This window comes from Eriocheir sinensis, chromosome 39 (genome assembly GCF_024679095.1).
Source record: "Eriocheir sinensis breed Jianghai 21 chromosome 39, ASM2467909v1, whole genome shotgun sequence".
Taxonomy (NCBI): Eukaryota; Metazoa; Arthropoda; class Malacostraca; order Decapoda; family Varunidae; genus Eriocheir; species Eriocheir sinensis.
Genome location: NC_066547.1, coordinates 6,736,960 through 6,760,077, shown reverse-complemented (window position 1 = coordinate 6,760,077; position 23,118 = coordinate 6,736,960). Strand labels below are relative to the sequence as shown.

The 23,118-nt window shown below is 46.3% G+C and overlaps 1 long non-coding RNA gene across 1 annotated transcript in view; it reads left to right on the top strand.

Annotated features, from left to right (window-relative positions):
- Window positions 1-23,118, top strand: part of LOC127008927 (uncharacterized) — a 99,181-nt gene that overhangs the window by 16,079 nt on the left and 59,984 nt on the right. The window contains exon 2 of the long non-coding RNA XR_007761464.1: window positions 1,098-1,118. This is a non-coding gene — a long non-coding RNA (uncharacterized LOC127008927). The remainder of the gene's footprint in view (window positions 1-1,097; window positions 1,119-23,118) is intronic.

The following is a 23,118-nucleotide window of genomic DNA, read 5'->3' as shown; positions in this document are numbered from 1 at the left end:
TTCTAGGCTAAGTCACTGGCGATGCAAAATTCCAGACCCCCCCCCAAAAAAAAAAAAAAAAGAAAACGAAAAACAACAGGAGCGTAACATTCATGGATTACACACACATTACACACACACACACACACACACACACACACACACACACACGGACGGGATAAAACTTAAGAGAAAAAAACAACACTCAGAGAGAAGCCAAACGAGGAAAACAAAGGCCCCAACACCCTATTAGCGCCATCGAGGAAATTACAGCTTGTCCGTCGTGCGTTACCTGCTGGACAAATATAAGCAAAGGGACGTCAAATCAACAAATCAGATGGCCCGGGTAACGAGGCTCAATTGCATAACCCCGCCTGCAATTTGAATACTGGACGGCAAATTCGCCTCAATAATTTCACCCCGAGTAAAGCGTTTAGAATACAACGAATACGAAAGCGTGTACGTGTGTGTGTAAGTGTGTTTGCATAAGGCTGTTTCCCGCCCTCCTTCCTTCTGCCCTTCCCTTCCGCCCTCCTCCCGCCCCTTCTTCAGACGTTTCTCAGCCCTGCAAAAATTGAGTAGTATCCCCTAGACACCCTCTGACGCCCTAATGCCGAGGCGGAGCATGCATGGGCGGCGCCTTATCTGAGCCTCTTATTAGTTCCCCCTTTGAGGCTCCGTGTTGACGTCGCCGCTTCTCCCTTCCTTCTCCTTCTTCGAGTATGTCTTGATCGGTGCTTCGAGGGTGAGGGTGAAAGTGCAGGGAGGGGTTGGAGGAAGAGGAAAGGGGTGAGAAGGGGTGGGAAAAGGGTGAGAAGGGGCGGGAAGGTGAAAAAGAATGGGATGGTTTGGAAGGGATGGAAAGGTGAGGAAGGGATGGGGAAAGGGTGAGAAGGGGTGGGAAGATGAGAAAGGAATGGGATGGTTAGGAAGGGATAGGAAGGTGAGAAAGAAATGGGATGGTTAGGAAGGGAAGGTAGGGTTGTAAGGGTGCCTACTTCATTTTTTTGTGGGTCTTGTTTGTGTAGGTGTTTGCAGTGGGTGTGTTTCAGGTTGTGTTTGTTGTAGTGTTTTGTGTGTTTCTGGTTACTAAGGGTTTGTTTTTCTTCTCTTTCCAGGCTTCGTGCGTCTCCTGGCAGGTAAGAAGTGCTTGTTGTTGTTTTTCTTTTCATGTTCTTGATTTTACCTTTTATTTTTATTACTCTTCTTTTCATCTACTGTCCTCTTTTCCTTTTCTTCTTCCTGTTCTTTTGTTCATTTTCTTCATTGTCTTCTTCTCTTACATGCTAAATTCGTATGTATTTAGTTATCATTGTTATTATTACTATTGTTTCTGTTACTGTTATTGCTATTATTGTGTATTTCCATTACTGCATTTATCTGTACTGCATTTTACTACAGTGACTTCGGTCGGCATTATTGAAACTGAGTGTACGCATTTTTTTTTAATCTTCCCTTTTGTGGTCGCCATTTTAGTATAATTCTATTCTATATTCTATTAAGTTAATTGTTCGTATATATATTATCCCCACCGCATGCAGCGAGGATAAAAATTCGACTAATGAAATTAAAGCTGCCGGTGGTTTGTGCTCGAAAATGGAGTTTATCCGGAATGAACATTATATAAATATTTCCAAGCATTTACACCCCACCACACCACACCCTCCTTCCCTCTACCCCTCCCTCACAACCCCCTACCTGCCTACCTTCCCCTCCACCTCCCCCCAGCACCCCTCGGCTATATTTAAAGGGCACGGAAAAGGGAAGCCATAATTGAATTTCTGTTATCCTTATCTCAAAAATGGCTTCCCTGGTCCAATATCCTGCCTTCTCATTCACACGTCGCCGCTGCCTGCACCAACGCGTCGCCCTCGTCATTATCTGGGCGGAGATAAACTGATCAATCACCGATAAGCTTTTTGCCCCCTCGCGCGTGCTGACTTGAGGGGGGCGAAGGGGTCAGGGGGCGAGGGCTTGAGGGGGTCATATGCAAATTTCAGCTTTACATATACAGTACAGGGCCACGCCGCCGCCGCCGCCTCCGCTTCCATCGCCGCCGCCGCCACCGCCTCCCCTTCTTTCTAATCAGGAGTTTTTGTCTTGTTTTTTAATAAGTATTTTCTTCGCACCCTAAATAGTGTTCCTTTTTTTTCGTACATCTCTGGCCCTGTATTGTATTCGGCTGGTTCGTTAGATTTTTTTCTTGTATTCGAATCTACAGTGTTTGATCTTTCTTTGTTTTCGTTTTTATGGCATCCGTGTAAAATGTGGGGTTCATTTTTTTCCTTATCCGACAGAAGAAATATTTAACTGGTGTTTCAATTGCTTTTACATAATTAAGTCGTTATCCGTCTGGTATTAACGTCATTCTACCTCCGTTTTATCTATTTTGGAAGCGTCGGGTCCCACTCTCGTTCGTTTTACTCTATATCACTCTACCTCCGTTTTACTATTTATATCACTACATTTTATCTATTCTGGAAGCGCTAGGACTCGGACTCACTCTCATTCCTTTTACTCTTTAATCATATAGTTCTTTTAATACATATTCCTACGCCAGTTTCCCTCACGCATATCTCACCCCCGTATAGTGAAGCAGCATCAGGGCTCATATACTCATTCATTTTACTCCTTAGCTATACAGTCCTTCTAATACACATTCCTACGTCAGCTTCCCTCACGCATATCTCACCCTGTACAGTGAAGGAGCCTAGCGCGCAGCCTCCTCGTAGGCTCCATAGACTCTCCGCAGCCTTCCCGCAGCCTCCCACAGCCTCCCCACAGCCTCCCCACAGCCTCCCCACAGCCTCTCTCAGCCTCTCTCATCCTCCCACAGCCTCCCTTCAGCCTTTCCCAGCTTCCCTCAGCCTTCCGCAGCCTCCTGAAGGAAGACCCTGGCGGAGGCTGGGCCGGGGCTTATAAACAATGAGTGAGGCAGAGTTACGAGGGTGTCACAGGGGCTGCCGCTTCTCCCGCCCGTGTCTCGTGTTCCAAACTTGGGGATGGCGCCCAGGAGATCCCTACGTCAGGAATGTAATGCTGGAATGTTAATAGGACGTCCTCTCATGCTCCCCCTTTTTCCTCTCCCCTCGTGTAATGGTGCTCTACATATAAGGGACAAGACCCGGGTTTTCTCTTAGCCAGCCAGAGTCGTTGATCCTCCCCACCAGCTCTTTTTCTCTCTCCCTCTTTCTCTGTCCTTCCCTTCCATCCCTTTCCTCTTCTTCCCCTCCTGCCTCCTCTTCCTCTTCCTCCTCCTCCTGCTGGGCCATGATTCACGTTAAGGGGTTCAGAGTTGCTGTTTCTTTGCCTCAGTTTGCTATAGTTTCATAAATATGACTAAAGGGCCGTGGGAGACGTTTGCATATGTCCAGATAAATATTTCCTCCTCCTCCGCACGCCTCCACTTATGTAAATATAGCCCTATGGAGTTGTACAGTGAAGACATTAGGGCATGGAACGTTCTGTTATATATTTCAGTGTTAATATTAACTTTGCTGGTATTAAAGCCGAAACTAAATCCTCGCGAACGTCCTCGGAATCCCTTACTCTCTCTGGGCGGGAATAATTTAAGTTATTAAATCACAAGTGCTCCCGAAAAGTTCCCAGCCTAATGGAAGCCTCTAATTAAACTTGGAAGGGGGGCTTTTGGTCTTAATTTTCCGCGTGTATGGAAATATGTAAGCGGTGTCGGGCGCCTTCCATCAGGACAGTCCATCCCAATAACGGGCTCCTCGCGTGCCCAAACGGCCCCCTCCGTCACACCACCTGCAGCCCACTACACGCGCAATATTTGCTTTTCTTGTAATAGAATGATAAAGTTTAGGAACGTCCCCTCGTCGCTCACTCCAGACGCAGCCGCCAAAATGAAAATGCACGTATGGGACGAAGGCGCTTAAAATATTCTCCTTTTGGCGCTAATATGGACACGTTCGGCACTTGAGGGAACAGTCGGCAGCTTAAGTGCGGCCCGAGGAACGTTTGGTTAATTTGTTAATGACGTATTGGCCGGCGCGCAAGGCGGCACACTCGGTCATTACGAGCGCCGTAAAGAAGTGGAAGTGTAATGAGCCGGCGTGATGTAGGCGGGGATTCTGTTTGAGGCCACCTGGCGGGGATACTCTTAAAATGTAACCGATGTTCCAACTTTGCCTACTCCTTTATCAAAACTTATGGCGTTCTTACAAAGAGAAGATTGTAGCATAAAGTGCACAAATGGAGGTAATCTTTGAGCGAGGGCGTGTTCTTTATGGCTCTCGCACCGGGGCGGGGCCATTAAAAATAAAAGCTACCGTTTCTCACTGAAAAAAAAGTGAAGGAAAAGACGTAGGGCCGCCCAGCAGATACAACACAGAAGACAGGAGGGAAATAAGGCGTTGCGTTAGAATTAAATAAACAAACAAAAAGTGCTGAACGAGGAACTAATCTTTTCATCATCATTATATGGATGAAATGTTGGCACCCGCGAGGCCGTAATAGCTCCCATCTCGTTAAATAAAGCGTTCAGCACCATATCATGTCGGAAAAAGCCATACATCCCGGCCACAAATATTTACGGCCCACCCGGCGCCCCGTGCAGTGTTTTGTCTCGGGTCAAGCAGGCGTCCATTATCCAGCCTAAATGGATAGGCCGAATCTGTCACCTAAACTGCGCTATTTTATATAGGCATAAATACATAGATTATAAAATAGCTTACCCGGGGCGTCATAACCTGACCCATAATGACCGAATTTTAACGAACTCTCATATTTTTTCGCCCTGAAATTCTTATGCTAAATTTTCTGGCCAATATTCTACTCACTTTTTTCTCCCCCCTGAAGCGTGGGATGGGAAGAAAATTCATGTCTCTAAATACGACGAGGAGCAGTTTGTGGAGAGACTCAGTGAAGAGGAGGTGTTGTGAGGGCCCAGGGTGACGCTGACGCCCGCCCAGGTGTCTTGAGCTTACCTGTGCACCTGCCGGGCTGATCGAGGTGCGGACAGTAACGAACCGAGTGACGGACGGACGCTTCCAAGACAGCTCCCTCTCGCCCCCTTCCTCCTCTCATCCCATCTCTCTTATTCCCTAACCCCGTATATCTCTTTCCGCTCACCCTCCCTCGCCTCCACCTTCTTCTCCTTCGTCTTCGCCGTCGTCGCCCTGTTCCTTTCTCGCCCCGTACGTCATCGGCCTCGTCACCTGAGCATCGGCGTTCCGTCAGTCCTGTAATGTAAACAATTATTCATGTTCAGATTTACGCGTCTTGGTGGCCACATACGCATACTTTTCGTTGTCCTCCTCCTCCTGTTCTCCCTCCTCCTCTCTCTCCTTTCTCTCTCCTCCTCCATTTCTTCCTATTCTTCTTTTTCCCTCTTCCTGTTCCTCTTCTCTTTCTCCTCCTCCTCTTCTAGCTACGTGGTATTGATTTACTCTCCTCCTCTTCCTCCTCCTCCTCCTCCTCCTCCTCCTCCTCGTCCCGGAAGCGAAGGGCAGCGAGTGACGGTCGAGTGTGTAAATACGACGAATCTCTCCTGATCGCTTGGGGGACAAAATAAAATTCCCAAACGATACAGAAATAGGAAGAAATAGGAAAAAAAGGAGAGAAAGGTTGAAGTGAAATAAATCCCCTTCCCCTTACTACCCCCTCCACCACTCCTTGGCCACTCCACACACAAAGTCCTTTCCCCTAAACTGGTCTTTCCATCGTCAACTCCCTCAAACTCGCGGTCTCTTTATGTGGTAGCAACGAAAGACAGACAAACAGACTCACAGACCAACCCACCTCCGCCCCATCGCGCCTAAAACTTTCTATTTCGTGTTTTGAGGGTAAGTAAACAAATTAGATCATTAAGACTTGGGAGAGCAAGAGTAAAAGGAGAGGAAACGATATCCTTAAGTGGTGTTAGAGGTCGTCTGCGTCAGTGGCGACGACCCGGCCCGGCCACCCCGCTCCCATTTTCTCTAACGCAACAACTCCTCGCTCTCTTTTCTTTATCTTGGGTTCCCTTTTTCCTCTTTTCTCTGTTTCTCTTGCCCTTTCTGCCGCGAGGGGTGGGATGGCGTGGGGTGGTGGTGAGGCTGCTGGTGGTGCTGCTGTTTCCTCTCTTTTCTGGGTGGCTGCCTTGCTAGTTGGTGTAAGGGAGAGTTGGGGAGATAGATAGAGATAGATAGAAGATAGACAGATAGATATTTTTTTCAGTAAGGGAGGCAGCTCAAGGGCAAGAAACAAAACGGGAATAAAAAGGCCCACTAAACGCTGTTCCAGTAAAAGAAAACAGAACGAAAGGCCAAAAAAAAGGTCAGTTTCAGGTGATAGATAGATAGATAGATAGACAGATAGATATAGTGAGAGGTAGAGAAAGAGACAAAGAGACGGGGGCTGTTTGAGGCGCCTCCTGATTGGGGTGTTCGTTGTGTTGATTAATTGCAAATATTTGTTGAGCTGAAATTATCCGGCAGCCACTTCTTTTTTTTCTTTTGTTTCTTATTGACGCCCGACGATTTCTACCTCTCCTGGAAAAAAGAATAAAAAAACGAAAATAAAAAAATAAAATTGCGTGTGTATGTTTTGGTCATCGATTACGCTTTCTCGCTATTTATCATGTCGTTTGTTAGCTATTATTGGCCATCTTGGTGCTTTAATATGCATAGCCTTAATTGTTGTGATAGCGGGCTTTGAATATTTTGCAAGGAGGAGGCGGCTACCCGGCCCTTGTTTATATATCTGATCCGTAATGTTCGGGTATTTACATTTTTGTTCCAATGCCTGAGTTTGTAAATGACTAGGAAACCTTTTTGCGCTGCTCTACTTTTGCCAGTGCACAGAGAAGGGGAGGTGCTCCACAGCTCTCCCCTCTCTCTTTCACCCCTCTCTCTCTCCCCTCCAGCAGCCTCACACCCCTTCCATAGCACTCCCTCAGCCCTCCATCGCGTTCTTCTCTCTCCCCTTTCCCTAAAATTCAAGCCCAGGCTGACGGGGGAGCATTTTAAGGACATTTTGTTCGGACTTTTTCCCGTGTACAAAAGTTGGAGGTTCGTGTCCAACCGGGGTAGGAATTATGACGAAATTGATCTTTTTCCAGCACGAAAGTTTTGTGGAACGGCGGCAACTTTGGTCGTTTGAGGTGAGAAATTGTATATCATATCGGGGCTGTATTTTGCCTATTTGGGCCCCGAACACAATTTTTCAGGCATGGGTTTTCCAAGAGTGTCAGAAGAATTATTCGGAGTGCGTGCTGTATCTCTCTTTCTCGTGTGTGTGTGTGTGTGTGTGTGTGTGTGTGTGTGTGTGTGTGGTGTAGCCAGATGGTGGAGTGGGAGGATGTGCTACAGACGAGTGAAGAAGAGATGGGGGAATGACACACCAATAAGAACAGCACACTACCAGTACCACCACCACCACCACACAACCAACAAGCACCTCACACCATCACTACCACCACCACCACCAACAACAAGAAGACAACACCAACACCACCATCACCACCACCACCACCACCACCACCACCACCACCACCACTTCCACACCATCTTTCTTCCTTCCTTCCTTCCTCCCTTCCTCCTGCCTCACACGCCTCCCTGAGTGATGGCGGGCACATTCTGGGGCGTCTGTATGGAGCACATCATTAAGACGAGGAGGAGTTCATTATTATTCTCCCTGGAGGTGCGGGAGGCGCGGGGAGGCGTCTTACACCCTCTAATATCCCCGCGTGAGTCTGGCCGGCAAGTACCTAATGCTGGGACGACTTCTGAGGCCTTTTCCTCCCCTTCGTCCGTACGTGCGCGGCATGATCAAGAACAAGGCCCCCGTGACGCCCCAAGACGAGAGAGAGAAGGAAGGAGGAGGAAGGAGAGGGAGAGGGAGAGGGAGAGGGAGAGTCGCAGGGGAGCAGTAGCCGGAGGTAGGGTGCTGGAGGCTGGGGGCTTGGTGGATAGGCTACTACTATTACTACCACTACCTCTACTAGTACCCCGGCGGACATTACCACACTAACATTTATTGTCATAAGTTTCCAACACGAATCAAGCTAATTTCCCCCCCCTTTAGGTAATTGTTCCAAATGCCTGTGTTTCACGCCCGCAGTGGAAGTTATATCAAGAGTTGCTGGAGGTGCTGGTGGTGCTGGTGCGATTTGCCTCTAAGGGTGAGCGGGATGGTGCTGCGGAGGCTGGGTGCTGCTGCTTCATCTCGCCCGGTTTCATCTCGGCTCGCTTCTACTCGGCTCGGTTTTCCTTGGCTTGGCTCGGCCCGTGTCCTTCCATATCCTGTTTAATAACCCTAATCGTGAACAATGGCGGTCGGTCCTTCAGCGCCATAACCTGAGGGCGTTTTCCTGACTAATTCCGGAAACTTATATCTCGTAGCTCTTCCTGGTGGTGGTGGTGGTGGTGAGGGTGGTGGTGGTGGTTGGGGTGGTGTAGGGTGTTCTCTCTCTCTCTCTCTCTCTCTCTCTCTCTCTCTCTCTCTCTCTCTCTCTCTCTCTCTCTCTCTCTCTCTCTCTCTCTCTCTCTCTCTCTCTCTCTCTCTCTCTCTCTCTCTCTCTCTCTCTCCGTTAATCTCTCTCCTCTTCCTTCCTTCCTTTTTCTCTTCCCTGCCGCCATCCCTCCTTCTCCTCCTCCTCCTTCCTTTCTATGTATTTCTCTTGTCTACTTTTCTTTCTTTTTGATTTTTCTTTCCCCTTATTCGTTTATTTCTCTTCCCACTCTTCCGCTTCGTTTATCTCCTCTTCCTCCGTTGTTTGTCTCTCTCTCTCTCTCTCTCTCTCTCTCTCTCTCTCTCTCTCTCTCTCTCTCTCTCTCTCTCTCTCTCTCTCTCTCTCTCTCTCTCTCTCTCTCTCTCTGTTCTTCCCCTCTTTCCTTCTCAGTTTATCTTTGCCTCCCTCTTACTCTCCCTCTCTCTGCTTTTCACTTGCTCTCTCTCTCTCTCTCTCTCTCTCTCTCTCTCTCTCTCTCTCTCTCTCTCTCTCTCTCTCTCTCTCTCTCTCTCTCTCTCTCTCTCTCTCTCTCTCTCTCTCTCTCTCTCTCTCTCTCTCTCTCTCTCGCCATGGCCCCTGTTCCTCTGTTTCCTCTCCTCATTTTTTTTTCTCTATCACACCCTCTCTTTGTCCCTCTTCCTGCGCTCTAAATTACTATGCGCCGCGTATAACTACTTCAACCATCTATCATTATCTTCCCCTCTGCCGTTCATCATCACATTTTTTCCCTCTTCTTTCTTCTCTCTCTCTCTCTCACTCTCACTCGCTCGGTTCGTCTGCATCTATTTCCCATCACGTGGCTTCTCCCCCTTTTTTTTTTTTAACCTCTGATGGATTTCTTTGTTTTGATTCGTCTCTTCCATTTTGGTCTATGTAATTTTGGGTTCTGTTTATTCCTCTTATCAGTAATGTCTTCGTTTTCCTTCTCTTTTCCTGTTATTTTTTGTTCTACTTAACTAAACATTTGTGGTCTCCTTGTTGTATCTCTCCTTTGTTTTATTTTCAACTCTTTCCTTCCTCCTCCTCCTCCTGTTTTCTTTATCTCCCTCTTTTCCTCCTTTTCTCTACATGTCGCATTTTCTTATCTATTTCGATTTTTTGCTTCCATCCTTCTTTTCTTTGTAAAAAAAATCCATAATTTACCATATTTTCCCCCTTTACTTTTTTTTCTTCCCTTTCTCTGTTTATCCTCCCAGATCATGTTTCCCTTTCTTTCATAGGCTTCCTCCGACCACCCTGCTTATCCTACACCCTATTTTCCCTTTTCTTCTTTCCCTACCTCCCGCCTTCTTCCTAAGCCTTCTTTTCTCCTCCATATTTTCCTCCCTTTCTTCTTTCTCCCTTTTCTTCTTTCTTCTCTCATTCTTCTTTCTGTCTTTCTTTTTTTTCTCCCTTTTCCTTTTTTTCTCCCTTTCCTCCCTTTCTTTTCTTCCTTTCCTCCCTTTCTTTTTTCTCCCTTCTATACTACCTTCCCTTCACACCCTCCCTATATACCCCACTCTTTCCCTCCCTCCCTTCCTTCCTTCCTACCTTCCTTCCTTCCTTCTTTCCTCCCCTCTAAGTACAAGCAAGTTTCCCCTTCCGGGCTGAACAATCGCCTATATCGCCATGACTTAGTAGGCCGCCCCTAAAACGCCATTTTTGTCATGACCTTCGATATTTCGCGTGAATTCCAATGCCTCCAAACGCCTCCGGAACACGAACCAAATACTCGACTATGAATTTACCCTGACGCCGTAGAGAGAAGGAGGAGGGAGGGGGTGAGGGTGGGGATGGGGCTTACCTTGAGGGGGGGGGAAGTCCTGGGGAGGGGTAAGCCTAGTCATCCAAGGAGTGTATACATCTGAGGGAGAAATACACGAAATACACTGAGGGCATGTGATAGGAAATGTATATTCGGATCCACAAACGTACCCGCAATATCCAGAGCGGGTGGTTATTTATCCGGTTGAATATATTAAAGGGGGTCCCTCGGGTGAAGATAGCGCCATTATAACAGCTACCGTAAGGGCCAAAGTCACCCCGCCGAGGCCCTGTAGCTCAGCCCCTACAGCGCGCGCGGCCCAAAGTTTATCTTGGACGGAGCGGTAGAATTTTAAACATTCCGCCAGCATATTGGAGCATATCTCACCTTTATTAACTCTTGTGGTAGATGTCTGATGCTCGTGGCGCTCCCCTTCCCCTCCTCTCCTTCCCTCTCTCCCTCCATCCCTCCCTCTCTTCCCCTTCTCCCTCTTCTCCCCTCTCAATGTTACCCCCGCCAACCTCCTCCAATGTCTGCTCTCCCTCTCCCTCTCCCTCTCCCTCTCTTCCCTCCTGCTGCTGCTGCTGGTTCTACTGCGGCTTCCACCACCTCCACAACTACCGCCACCGCCTCCTCCACCTCTTCCATCTCGACCACTTCCACTGTTACTGCTACTTCTACTGCTACCGTTTATATCTCTACCGCCACCATCACCGTCACCACTATACCATTTGACGCGTATATGACTCTTCGTGTACGTTATTCACGCACACACACACACACACACACACACGCACACTTACACACTTACACATACGTACAGGCACACAGACAAGCATGCATTCTCTCATAAACTGACACACAGAAACACACATAGTCATGTCATACACGCACACACGTCCCACCGCGCCATGTAGAGCTAGAGACACATTAACAGATGGACACACGGATATTGACAGACAGACTCGTCGGCTTAAAATTTGACACACGTTCATAGACAGTCGTGCGAGCAAATATGTGCCAAGCAGGAGGGCCACATCATGCAGGCACATCACACACACACACACACACACACACACACACACACACACACACACACACACATGGAAAGACATACACACTCACACGTTTGCAGTTTCCATCTCTCGCCCCCTCCCCCCTCTTTTCCTCTCTCCCTCCTTCCTCCTCGCTTCTCCCTACACCGCTTTCCTCCTCCTCCTCCTTCCCCCCTTCTTCCTCTCTCCCTCCTTCCTCCTCGCTTCTCCCACCCCCTCTTTCCTCCTCCTCCTCCTCCCCCCCTTCTTCCTCTCTCCCTCCTTCCCACTCGCTTACTCCACCCCCTCTTTCCTCCTCCTCCTCCTCCTCCTCCTCCACCACCTCCTCCACCGTGGCACTTCGCAAAGTTAACAAACAATATGGAGGCATAATTGTAAGACTTGTAATTTTAAACTTTCCTCTCATTTCAGGCGACAGGAAGAAAAGTTTATTCTATACTGACAACATATAATTTCCCAGTCCCAATTTTTTCACGTTATTTTTTGCTGGAAAGTAAAACGCAAAAAAATATAAGGGTGGGCGGGGAGGTTTGAGTGTTTGGAATTTGTTTCGTTTGATTGATTGTGTTTTTTGTCTGTGTTGGTTTAGTATTACGGTGTTTTTGTGTTGATTTTCTGTGGCGGGACGGGACAACAACCACCACCACCACCACCACGACCCACCATAGCACGGGCATCGTCATCCTCGTCCTCTCCCTCCCTCCCTCCCTCTAGCTCTCTCGCTCGGTCGTTGTTTATCGGCGGCATTTCGAACGGGCGTCCAATGAGCGGCCATCAAGCCATCCCAGACGTAATTAGTGTGCCAGATGTGTAATGCAGAGGCAATAACAGCTTGGCGGGGTTCCCATAATGCACCGCGAGCCCCCGCACGAACAAATGAGCAACGACGCCCGGCTCTCGCTAACACCTCGCCCACCTCGCCCACCTGGGATAATTTATGGCAATTGCCGCGCCGTGATATACAAAGGCCGGAGAAATTCACTTGAATTACACCTCGAAATTTACTGTGGCAGAAAAGTTTTGGTTCTGGGTGAAACGAGCAGTTAGACGCCCAGTGTACCGAGTTTACACTTTACGCCCTCGTTATTGCCAGTCCATCCTCCTCCTCCTCCTCCTCCTCCTCCTCCTCCTATCCCGTCCTTCTCTTCCTCCTCTTCCTCCTCCTCCTCTCCCGCCCTTCTCTTCTGTCCTCCGCCTCCACTTCCTCCTCCTCCTCCTCCATCTTTTTCTCCTCTAACTCTTTCTCTCTCCCTCTCTTCCTTTTTTTTGTCTTCTTTTCTTCATGTTCCCCTCTTTTTTTTTTCTTCTTCTTCTTCTTCTGGTTCTTGTTGTTCTTATTCTTCTTGTTCTTGTTCTTGTTCTTCTTGTTCTTGTTCTTGTTCTTGTTCTTCTTTCTCTTCGTATTTCTCTCCCTGCCATTAATTTTTCTCATCCTGCTAAACCTCCACTCTCCTTTTCTTTCCGTTTCTTCCTTCTCCTTCTTTTCTCCCGCCTTTATTTACTTCTCTTCCTCCTTTTGCTCATCTCAGTACTTACACTCTTTTATTTTTATTCCTCCTACTCTTCTTTAGCATAATTTACTTTGTCTTCGTTCTTTTCCTCCTTGTCGTCCTTCTCTTTAACCATTTCCTTTTCCTCTTTTCCGTTTTCTTTTTTTTAAATTTCACATTCTTACTCATCCTTAGTTTTATTTTCCGAGGTTTCTTCCTTTTCCTCCTGTTTGTCCTCCTTCATCTTTTTCTTTTTCTCTTTTTCCTCTTTTATACTCCCCAATCATACCCCACCTATAGTGCCTCCTCCTCTTCATCCTCTACCTCTTCTTTCTCCTCCTCCTCCTTGTCTTCTTGCTCCTCCTCTTGTTCCCGTCCCCTCGCAGCATCCCTCGTATTGTCTACTCCCTCCTCTTCATCTTGGCCTGTATTTATTTATCTCTTATCGTCCTGGACACTCAGCCGTCTGTTCCATATTTCTCCGCGTCTAAGTGCTCCTTTTTCACCCTTATCTATAATCCCCTTCTTATTCCAGTTGCTCCTCTTGTTGTATCATTAGCCGGGCCCGATTTATGCGCACAGTTCCTTTGTCAATGCCTGTCTTTCACCCGCGGTTCCCTCTCTGTTTGTAGTCTGCCCTGCGAATGTGCATGGGCTTTACATATACCCGACCTTCCTGCAGATGTTCTTTTTCGGGGAGTGCGCTCAGTTGTTTTTGGTGGGGTTTTGCGCTCTCGGTTGTTTGTTTTTGTTGGTTTGCGGAGTGTTTTGTGGAGCGGTGGGTTGTTTTGGTTGGCTTGGGGTTTGGTTATGTGTTTGGTTATGTAATGTTGGGGTTTAATTTTGCAAGCACAGGCGTTTATTTCAACTTTTATCGACGGGGAAGTTAGTGCATTTACATGTAGGTACTATTTTTATGTTTAAGGAGGAGACGCCCTACTATACTTACATACACACAAAACACATACACATACACACACATGGAAACACACTTACATACCTTTCTTTTGGCCACTCTTCTCTACTTTCTTTCATAGGCTTCTTTGTTTTTATTTATTTTTTACCTTTGAGTTGTTTCCTTTACTGTAAAAAAAAAAAACCTACCGCCATACCTACCTACCTACGCCACATATACACATACACACATAGACACATACACACATAGACACATACACACACATACATATACACAACCCGAACGCCTCTGTTGCTGCACATTTGGAATAGAGGGCGAGAGGAAGCTAGCCTGTATAATGAACGGCCGCATTATCCCGCCACAAAAGGGTTCAGCCACTCCGCCGAAATACACCGAATACTCCATTAGCAACGGCCAATTACCCTAATGCTCAAAAAACACACGGGCGGAATGTCTTGGGTGCGTATCTCAAAACTTCACAGCCTATTCGCCTCGCCTCGACCCTAATTAAGACAGTATCCAGACTACCAGACACTACCCTCGCCCCCCCCCACCCCCCTACGTTACCCTACCCTCGACCCTCCCCCTGTCTCTCCCACCCACCCACCCTTCACACCACTTCATACGCCCCTCCTCTCCCACACTACCCCTTCACCTTTTCCATCGCCTCTTACACCCATTTCATCCTACACACCTTCCCTGCAACCCCCCCCCCCTCCCACCTCCTCTCCCTTGCCTACGCCCTTCCGACTTCCTCTTCCACACCCACCCACCCCACATACCCTTCCATTCACCCCTCCCACTTCCTCTCCCACATTCACCTTCTCACCCCACACACCCTTCCCTACGCCCCTCCCACCTCTTCCACACTCGCCCACCCCTCACACCCTTCCACATACCTCTCACACCTCCTCTCTCACACCCACGCTCACAGCCCCACTAAAACTCACGTACTCACCTCACACATACCCTTGGCTCCACCCACCCCCAACAGCGCTATTCATCCACTCATCCACACTCATTGCTATCCACATCATCCAAACCTTCTCAACGTCACATCCTCAACCACTCACTGTCATCCACCACCTCATCCCCAAAACAGCCATACACCCTCTCCACCTACACCACCTCCTTTCCCTCCTTAACACCATCAAAGTCCACACCCTTATCTACTGCCATCCACTTCACTCCCCCTACACCCTCACCTCCACCCCATTCTCCCCCAAGATCTCCCCACAAGTTCAGTCCTGCCTCACTCCTCGCCACTCCCCTTTGATTTGCTTCTTCCCATCTCCTCCCGCAATCTGTACTCTCTCCCCTTCTAATAAACCTTTTTCCTCAAACAAAGCTGCCGCTGCCCGCATCCACCCCCATATCCATCCCTTGGCGCCCATTTCCCGCCCAAACTCGCCCCATCTACACGTCTTTGCGCCCCGCCCTCTCCCGTCTTCAAGAACATGGCGTTGACTTCATTCTCCTCCCGTTTATGTGTTGTTAAGTCTTGTTTTTCTTTTGTTTTTTTGTGTGTGTTTGCGTGTTTTTTTCTATTATATTTTCTTACTCTGTTTTCATTGTTTTGAAGTTAAAGGGGGGGGGGGTTAGTTCTTTTCGTTGTAATGGGGTAATCTTCGAGTTATCAGAGTCTATATTCCTATGTTTGTTGTTTTCCTTGAATTTTATGTATGCGTTTTTTTTCTTCATATTAAGGAAGTTAAGGGGGACTTTTTTTTTTTATGGTAGAATCTTCGTGTTTGTATCGCTTTATTTGTTTTCCTTGATCGTTTTTTTTATATGGGTGATTTTTTCCTGTATTCTTTCTCATCGTTGGGAATTTATGGGGTTTTTCTTTTCCTTTTGACGGTTGAATATTTCGTTTTATCAGAGTTTTTATCGCTGTATTGTTATTTTTTATTGATTTTTCTTGTGTGCGTGTTTTTTTCTGTATTTTCTCATCGTAAGGAAGTTAAGGGATTTCTTTATATATTTCAGTGGCTGATTATTCGTTTTATCTGTGTCTGCTTCTCTGTTTTTGTTGTCTTCCTTCATTTTTTTGTGTGTTTGCGTGATTTTTTTTCCTCTATTTTTCTTGTCGTATGGAACTTAAGGAAGTGGTTTTCTTTTCCTTTTAATGGTTGAATATTTCGTTTTATCAGTGTCTGTATCGCTGTATTTGTTGTTTTATTGATTTTTTGTGTGTTTATGTGTTTTTTCCTCCATTTTTCTTGTCGTTTGGAAGTTAAGGGGTTTTATTTTCCTTTTAATGGTTGAATATTTCGTTTTATCAGGGTCTGTATCGCTGCATCACTCTCGTTTCTTTGTAATTCTCTTTTGCCAAGTTTTTGTGCCACCTCCTTCCTTTTCCGTCTGCAGCATCCATTCTCTCCTTACTCCTGCGCATCCTTGTTCCATCTCTCTCTCTCTCTCTCTCTCTCTCTCTCTCTCTCTCTCTCTCTCTCTCTCTCTCTCTCTCTCTCTCTCTCTCTCTCTCTCTCTCTCTCTCTCTCTCTCTCTGTGTCCTATCTTACTCCTTTCTTTTCTTCTTTATCTTCTAGTTCGTCTTCCCTCGTTCTTCTCTTCCCTTTTTTTTCCTCCCTCCTCCAAATGTGCAACCTCATCTCACTTTCCATGTTTTCTTCTTTTTTTTCTCGCCCTTTTCGTCCTCCTTCGTCTTTCTCATCTTCGCCCTTCTCATCTTTGTCCCCATTCTCATCAACCTTGTCCTACACCTCCTTCTCCTCCTCCTCCATTCTCTCTCTCTCTCTCTCTCTCTCTCTCTCTCTCTCTCTCTCTCTCTCTCTCTCTCTCTCTCTCTCTCTCTCTCTCTCTCTCTCTCTCTCTCTCTCTCTCTCTCTCTCTCTCTCTCTCTCTCTCTCTCTCTCTCTCTCTCTCTCTCTCTTTCCTTTCTGTGTCCTACTTGTCTTTATTTCTCTTTTTCCTCATTCTCCTCATTCTCCACAACAATATGTCCCTCCCAATCTTTGTCCTCTTTCTCTTCTCCTCCTCCTCCTCCTTCTACTCCTTCTTCTCCGTCCGTATGTAGTGTAGCATCATACCCCCCCCCCCAGAGCTGAACCGGACCGGCCAACGCATGCGCAGAGCCGTCCGGGGGAAGTTCTTATCATTTTTAGTTATACTGCAGTAGGCGCCCAGGCATTATCAAACATAACGCAGCCTCCACTCCCTTTAGTAGACGCCCCACGATAAATGACTGTATAACCTTCACCCCAGTAATGGCCAGGGGAGGCTATATCTGACTTTATCTGGAGCGAGGAAGAGGAGGAGGAGGAGGAGTGTGAGGGGAAGGAGGGAGTGAGGGAAAGGAAGAGAGGAAGGGAGGGATGGAGGGAAAAGGAGAAAGAGGCCAATAGATACAAGGGAAAAGGTATAGAACAGAACCGTGGGAAAGCGATAGAGTAGTAGTAGTAGTAGTAGTAGTAGTAGTAATAGTAGTGTGTGTGTGTGAGTGTGTGTGTGTGTGTTAGAGAAAGAGGAGAAAGATATCAAGATTGACTCCAAAACCACGACATAGATTGACACAGAGAGACAATATGGAGATAGAGATAGAGGCAGATAAATAGAAGTAGAGGACGATTGTTTGTGTTTGAGAAAGAGAGAGAGAGAGAGACAAAGAAATCAAAATGGAGACTGTGACCACGAAACAGACTTTGAGAGATTGCATAGAGCTAGAGACAGAGATATAGAGACGGGAGAGATGTATAGAGGAGGAGGAGGAGGAAGGAGGAATTAACTAACAACCACTTCGACTCCTACTAATTACACCTGGACCCTTCGCAAAGCCCACTGTGGCATCGGCGTCTCTGGCAATGCTCTACAGGGGCGTTAAGGCGTTCCAGACTCGCCCAGAATGAAGATGAACGACTATTGAAGCGATACATTACACACGACACGCGGCCGCTGCAAGAACCAAGACCCTCACCCTCCCTCTCCCTCTCTCCCTTTCCCTCTCTTCCTTTCCCTTCCTGCGTCCCTGAGTCTCCCATAAGCTATAACTCGCATGAATATTTCCCGAACACTACCCGAAATATTATAGTCATAGTAAGCTTCCTCCGCTACACTTCTGGGGATGATAATTATAAGCTACATGGGAAAGAGAAGGTGTCGGAGAGAGGGGGAGAGAAGAGGATGCAGTGAAGAAGGGAGAAAGAAAAGAAACGGAAAAGGAAGATGGAGTAAGGGAAGAGGGATTAATGGAGACAAACTGAGAGGGGGGAAAGGATGCGGTGAAGAAGAGAGAAGGAAAAGAAAGGGAGAAAAGGAAGATGGAGGAGTAAGGAACGCAGGATTAAGGGAGACAAAGAGAGGGGGAAGGACGCGAAGAAGAGCGAGAAAAAAAGAGAAGGGTGAAGGGAAGATAGAGCAAGGAAGGTAAAGGATTAAGGAAGACAAAGAGGGAGGGGGAAAGGATGCGGAGAAAGGGGGAGAAGGAAAGGAAAGAGGGAAAAGGGAAGACAGAGTAAGGAAGGTTATATATTTAGGGAGACAAAGAATGGGGAGGAAAAGGGAGAGAAATGGGCAGTGAAATAGGCACTCCCTCTTTTTTTTTTAGGGGGGATGTAGAATTGGAAGCGGAAGGAAGTATATACATTTAGTGTGTGAGAAGTATGTAGTAGTAGAATTTCGCGACAGTCGTGAGGTAGGAAGGGAGGGAAGGAGGGAGGGTGAATAAGGAGGGAAAAAATACGAGAAAGGGAGGTTTTAGAAGACTGTAGATGTAGTAGAGACCGTAAGAACCATACAAAGGACGACGAGGAGGAGGAGGGAGAGGAGGAGAGGAGGGAGGTAGAGCAGGAGAGAAAGGAAGAGGAACGAGAAGGTGAGGTTGAGGAGGTTTACAGGGACGAAAGAAGGAAGGAGGAGGGAAGGAGGGAGGTTGTTGCTGGTGGTTCCTTTCCTTTCCTCGGCTCTCTTTCTCTTCCTCTCTTCCTTTCCCTCCTTTTAGCTAAGCCCTCGGGAAAAGCGGCTAAATTGGAAAATAAGGTGAGGCGCAGAGAAGGGAGAACATTGGAAAATACCCCGGAAGATTGGCCTGAAAATCCAGTAATGTCAAGCCTAAGGAGAAAATATACAGGGAGGGAAATGAAGATGGATTCGAGAGGGGAAATAATGCTCGTTTAAGACTCTGCTGATGTTGAGTTGTGTGGGTGAGAATCCGAGGCGGGCGGAGGAGGAGAAAGAGGAGGAGGAAGGAGAAGAAAAGGAAAACATGGAGGAAGTGAAAGGAGGAGGAGGGAAAGGAGAAAGAAAGGGGAGGAACATGCGAAGAAACATAAGAAAAAGTAGGTGTAAATAGATAAATTATGCGTTGGATAAGTTTAGGTAGAAAAAAAAAACAAGAAAATATTCGGTTCAGAGGACGTGAAAGTAAAGAAATATAGTTGAAATAAGAGTTTAAAGTTACTGAAAATGACGAGAATGTACGATAAGTTCCCCCAAAAAACTTGTAAAAGAGGGAAAACGAAAGAAGGAAATGTGATGAAGATGGCAAACGTGAGCAGAGTTGACAGGAAAAGTGATGACGATAACAAAAATAAATAAATGAAAACAAATGACCAAACATAAATAAACTAAAACAGAATCATGACAAAACATAAGGTATTTAAACATAAGATATTTAAACATTAGGTATTCAGACATTAGGCATTTAAGCATGAGGTATTTAAACATAAGGTATTTAAACATAAGGTATTTAAACATAAGGTATTTAAACATAAGGTATTTAAACATAAGGTATTTAAACATGAGATATTTAAACATAAGGCATTTAAACAAGGTATTTAAACATAAGGTATTTAAACATGAGGTATTTAAACATTAGGTATTTAAACATAAGACATTTAAACAAGGTATTTAAACTAGTGATAAGAGGGAGTAAAATCGAGTGAACCAAATATAGAAAAGGGAGCGTGAGAGGACGAAGGGAGAAGTGAAAGGGGGGGAGGGGGGAGTGTAGCAGACCCCCTAAAGCCACCTACTTTATATTCCACACAACCCCCGATGCATTTATTCCCATGCGTGAGTGTCCTGCCCTTCCGTCATGCAGGAGAGAGGGGAGGGAGGGGAGAGAGAAGGGGGAGAGGAGGGTAGGAGTAGGGAACATGCGAGTGGCAAAGGGTGGAAGGAAAAGGGGTCACTGAGGAGGGAAGGGGAAGAGCGGAAGAGTGAAGGAAGAGAAGCGAAGGGAAGAAGGAAAGGGGGTCGTATGAGGGAGAGAAATGAAAAAAAGCAGTAGGGAAAGGAATGGAAAGGAAGGAAAAGAGTAGAAAAGCAAGAGGCAAGGAAAGAAGGGTGGAAGGACAGGAGTTCGCATGAAGGAGAGGAAGGAAAAAGGCAGCAGGGAAAGGAGTGGAAAGGAAGGGAAAGAGTAGAAAAGCAAGAGGCAAGGAAAGAAGGGTGGAAAGAAAGGAGTTCGCATGAAGGAGAGGAAGGAAAAAAGCAGTAGGGAATGGAATGGAAAGGAAGGGAAAGAGTAGAAAAGCAAGAGGCAAGGAAAGATGGGTGGAAGGACAGGAGTTCCCATGAAGGAGAGGAAGGAAAAAAGCAGTAGGGAATGGAATGGAAAGGAAGGGAAAGAGTAGAAAAGCAAGGGGAAAGGAGTAAGGGTTGGAAGGAAATGGGGTCGTGTTAGGGGAAGGAAGGAACAGAGCAGTAGAGTAAGGGAGAAAGGAATAGGGGTGGAAGGAAAAGGGGCTGCTAAAGGAATGGGAAGGAGGAATGGGTAACAGTAGACCAGGAGTAAGAAGGTATTGCATAGAAGGGAAAAAGAAGAAAGGGAGTGCACTAGGAAGCAAAAGGGAGAGGGAGAGTGCGGTTAGAGAGCAAGGAAGGAGGTCGGAGGCACTAGAAGAGCAATGGAGTAAGGGAGTAGAAGGTAGTGAGATGGTAGTGGTAGATTTAAAGGGGAGGAGGGGAGGCAGGAGTACAAAAGGAGAGGAAAGCAGTTGGATAGCAAGGGAGTAGGAGACTAGGAAGAGAGGAAGAAGGCAGGGTGTGAAGGAGGGCGGGAGAGAGGTAGGAGGAAAGGAAAGAGGGAATGGCACGGCGAGAAGAGCAGGGAGGGAAGTCGGAAGGGAAAGAAATAGAAGAGAGGGAGAAAGGAAGGGAGAAAGAGAGAGGTAGGGAGAGCAGCAAGGCAAGAGAGAGCTAGGGAGAGAGGAAAGGAGGCCAGGGAGAGGAGTAGGAAGGCAATAGAAGGGCAGGGAGAGCAGAGAGAGAGAGAGTGGAGGAAGGCAGGGAGAGAGAGGGAGGAGGGAAGGGAGAGCAGTAGGAGGGATTCCGTGCACGCAACACCCAAATGAACGGGGCTCGTATTGCATGACCCGGGATGGCTCGGTAACTGCATATATATCAGCTTTAGAGGCCGCCTAAGATATTGATATAGTTATATACTCTCGGCCCTAACTACCAAATTTCTAGATACCTTCCCTTAACTAGGCGCTAAGTTTGCCTCATAGCAGGTGAGTTTTAGCATGAATTTGGGGCTAAAATGAAATTCTCTTCTCGCCTTTCCTTTCCTCTCACCGCCCTTCCAACCTCCTCTACCTCCCTCCCCTCTCTCTGTTCCCTTCGACTGTTCTTGTTTCTGGTGTTTTTATCTTGTTCTTGTTCTCTTTCATTTATCTTCACTCATTGTTCTTGTTCGTAATGTTCTTGTTGGATATAGACGAAATGGTAACGAAAGTAAGAAATATGAGGAGAAAGATGAGAGGGAGAGAAAGTAAAACTGGAGGACGAAGAGACGGGAATGAAAAGTAATAGGCGCAAGACGAAGAAAACGACAATCAGGAGAAATAGGAGAAAGAGATCGAGGAGGAGGAGAAGGAATAGAAATGAGAAGGAATAGAAGAGAGAAGAGGAAGAAAAGGAGTTTGGAAACGGAAAGCAATGAATGGAAATAATGAAAAAATAGGACCAAGAGGAGGAGAAGGAAGAGAAAGGGGAACTGCAGGGAGAGGAGGAATAGGAGAGAAATAGAGGCAGGTAGATACAAGAACAAATACAGATAGAAGGACAAAGAAAGTGAAAGACGCACACTTACACCCATTCAAGTCACCCCCAGAAAAGAATACAAAATAACCAACCATTCCTGGTAACACACGCTCTCCCTTCCTCGCCCATTCCCTTGAGATCAGTTCCAGCACCATCAGTATGCCAGACCCTGTTCCTTCCACGACCTTTCTATGAACCACCTTTACGGGTCTTAACGGCAACATCCAGCATAGTAATTTTCTTTGGTAGTATTGTGGAAGTATAGCCAGAAATAAACCCTAATTGGTATTGTATGTGGGATTCAGTATAGCCAAAAAAAAAGTGTAGAAGCTGCCGTTGTTTTTTTGAGTTGGCAATACCTGACATCTCTTACTGCGGGATAGCTCCGAATATGCCCATAAAAGGTAAAACCACGAGCCGTATAATATATAAAAAAAGTATTATTGAAAACGTGTATATTTCCTTTTTTTCCCGAATGCCGAGCGGCCCAAATATTAGCAGCTTCGTGGTGGATGATTTTATCGGTAGTTTTGATATTTTCCGGTCTATCGGGTATTGGCTGTTAGCATATCAATCAGCCGCGTGTGACGTTAATGGCCGCGGAATGAGTTTCAGTTGTAATTCGTAATTATATCCTGTGAATACTATGCAGATCACCGCCGGGCCGTGAGTGCGATGTGTCTGTCTGTCTGCCTGTCTGTCTGTCTGTCTCTCTCACTGTCTCTCTCTCTCTCTATCTATCTATTCATCTAGTTCGTCTCTTTCCTTGTTTATCTTTATCTACCAGTCTATCTATTAAAATATCTATCTATATGTACCTATGTCTATTTATTCATCTATTTATCTATCTACCTATCTATCTATCTATCTATTTCGTAAGCTGGTTCCTTTGTTTGGTGTTTTGCCTATAGGTTTATTTGCATATTATTTTTTTGTTTTTTTCTTGTTTTTGCTCCTCATTTGTTTTTGTTTGTTTTCTAGAGAATTGATGGAGTATTTAGATTTGCTTTATTTGTACTTCCATTCGATACACATTTCTTAATTAACTTCCTTTTGTTTTCTTTAGTTTTTTTTTTTTTTAGGAATCTATTCAAACATGTATTTTTCTAAAGAGTCGCATATTCATTCCCTTGTCTTTTAATTACATTTGTTTTTTTATTTACCAGCTGCGGATTTCATTAATGGAAGTGTTCAGATTTGATGATACCCGGTTTTTAGAGTAATTAATTCGTAGTCACACTGTTTACTCTGTTGGGAATACTAATTTTTTCACCTAATTCCCTGTGTTGCGTCAGTCAGGAGGTGCGGCAGTCTTCCCATCCTCACAATTAAACCACTTCTCTTAATTACTCACCAAAGCATACCGAGAAGGGCCGTGATTCGCGGATTTAGGAACACAGAGGCAACGGACGGCAACCACGCAACACTACCGCAACTTACCCCGCCCATCCACCACGTCACCTGAAGATTCT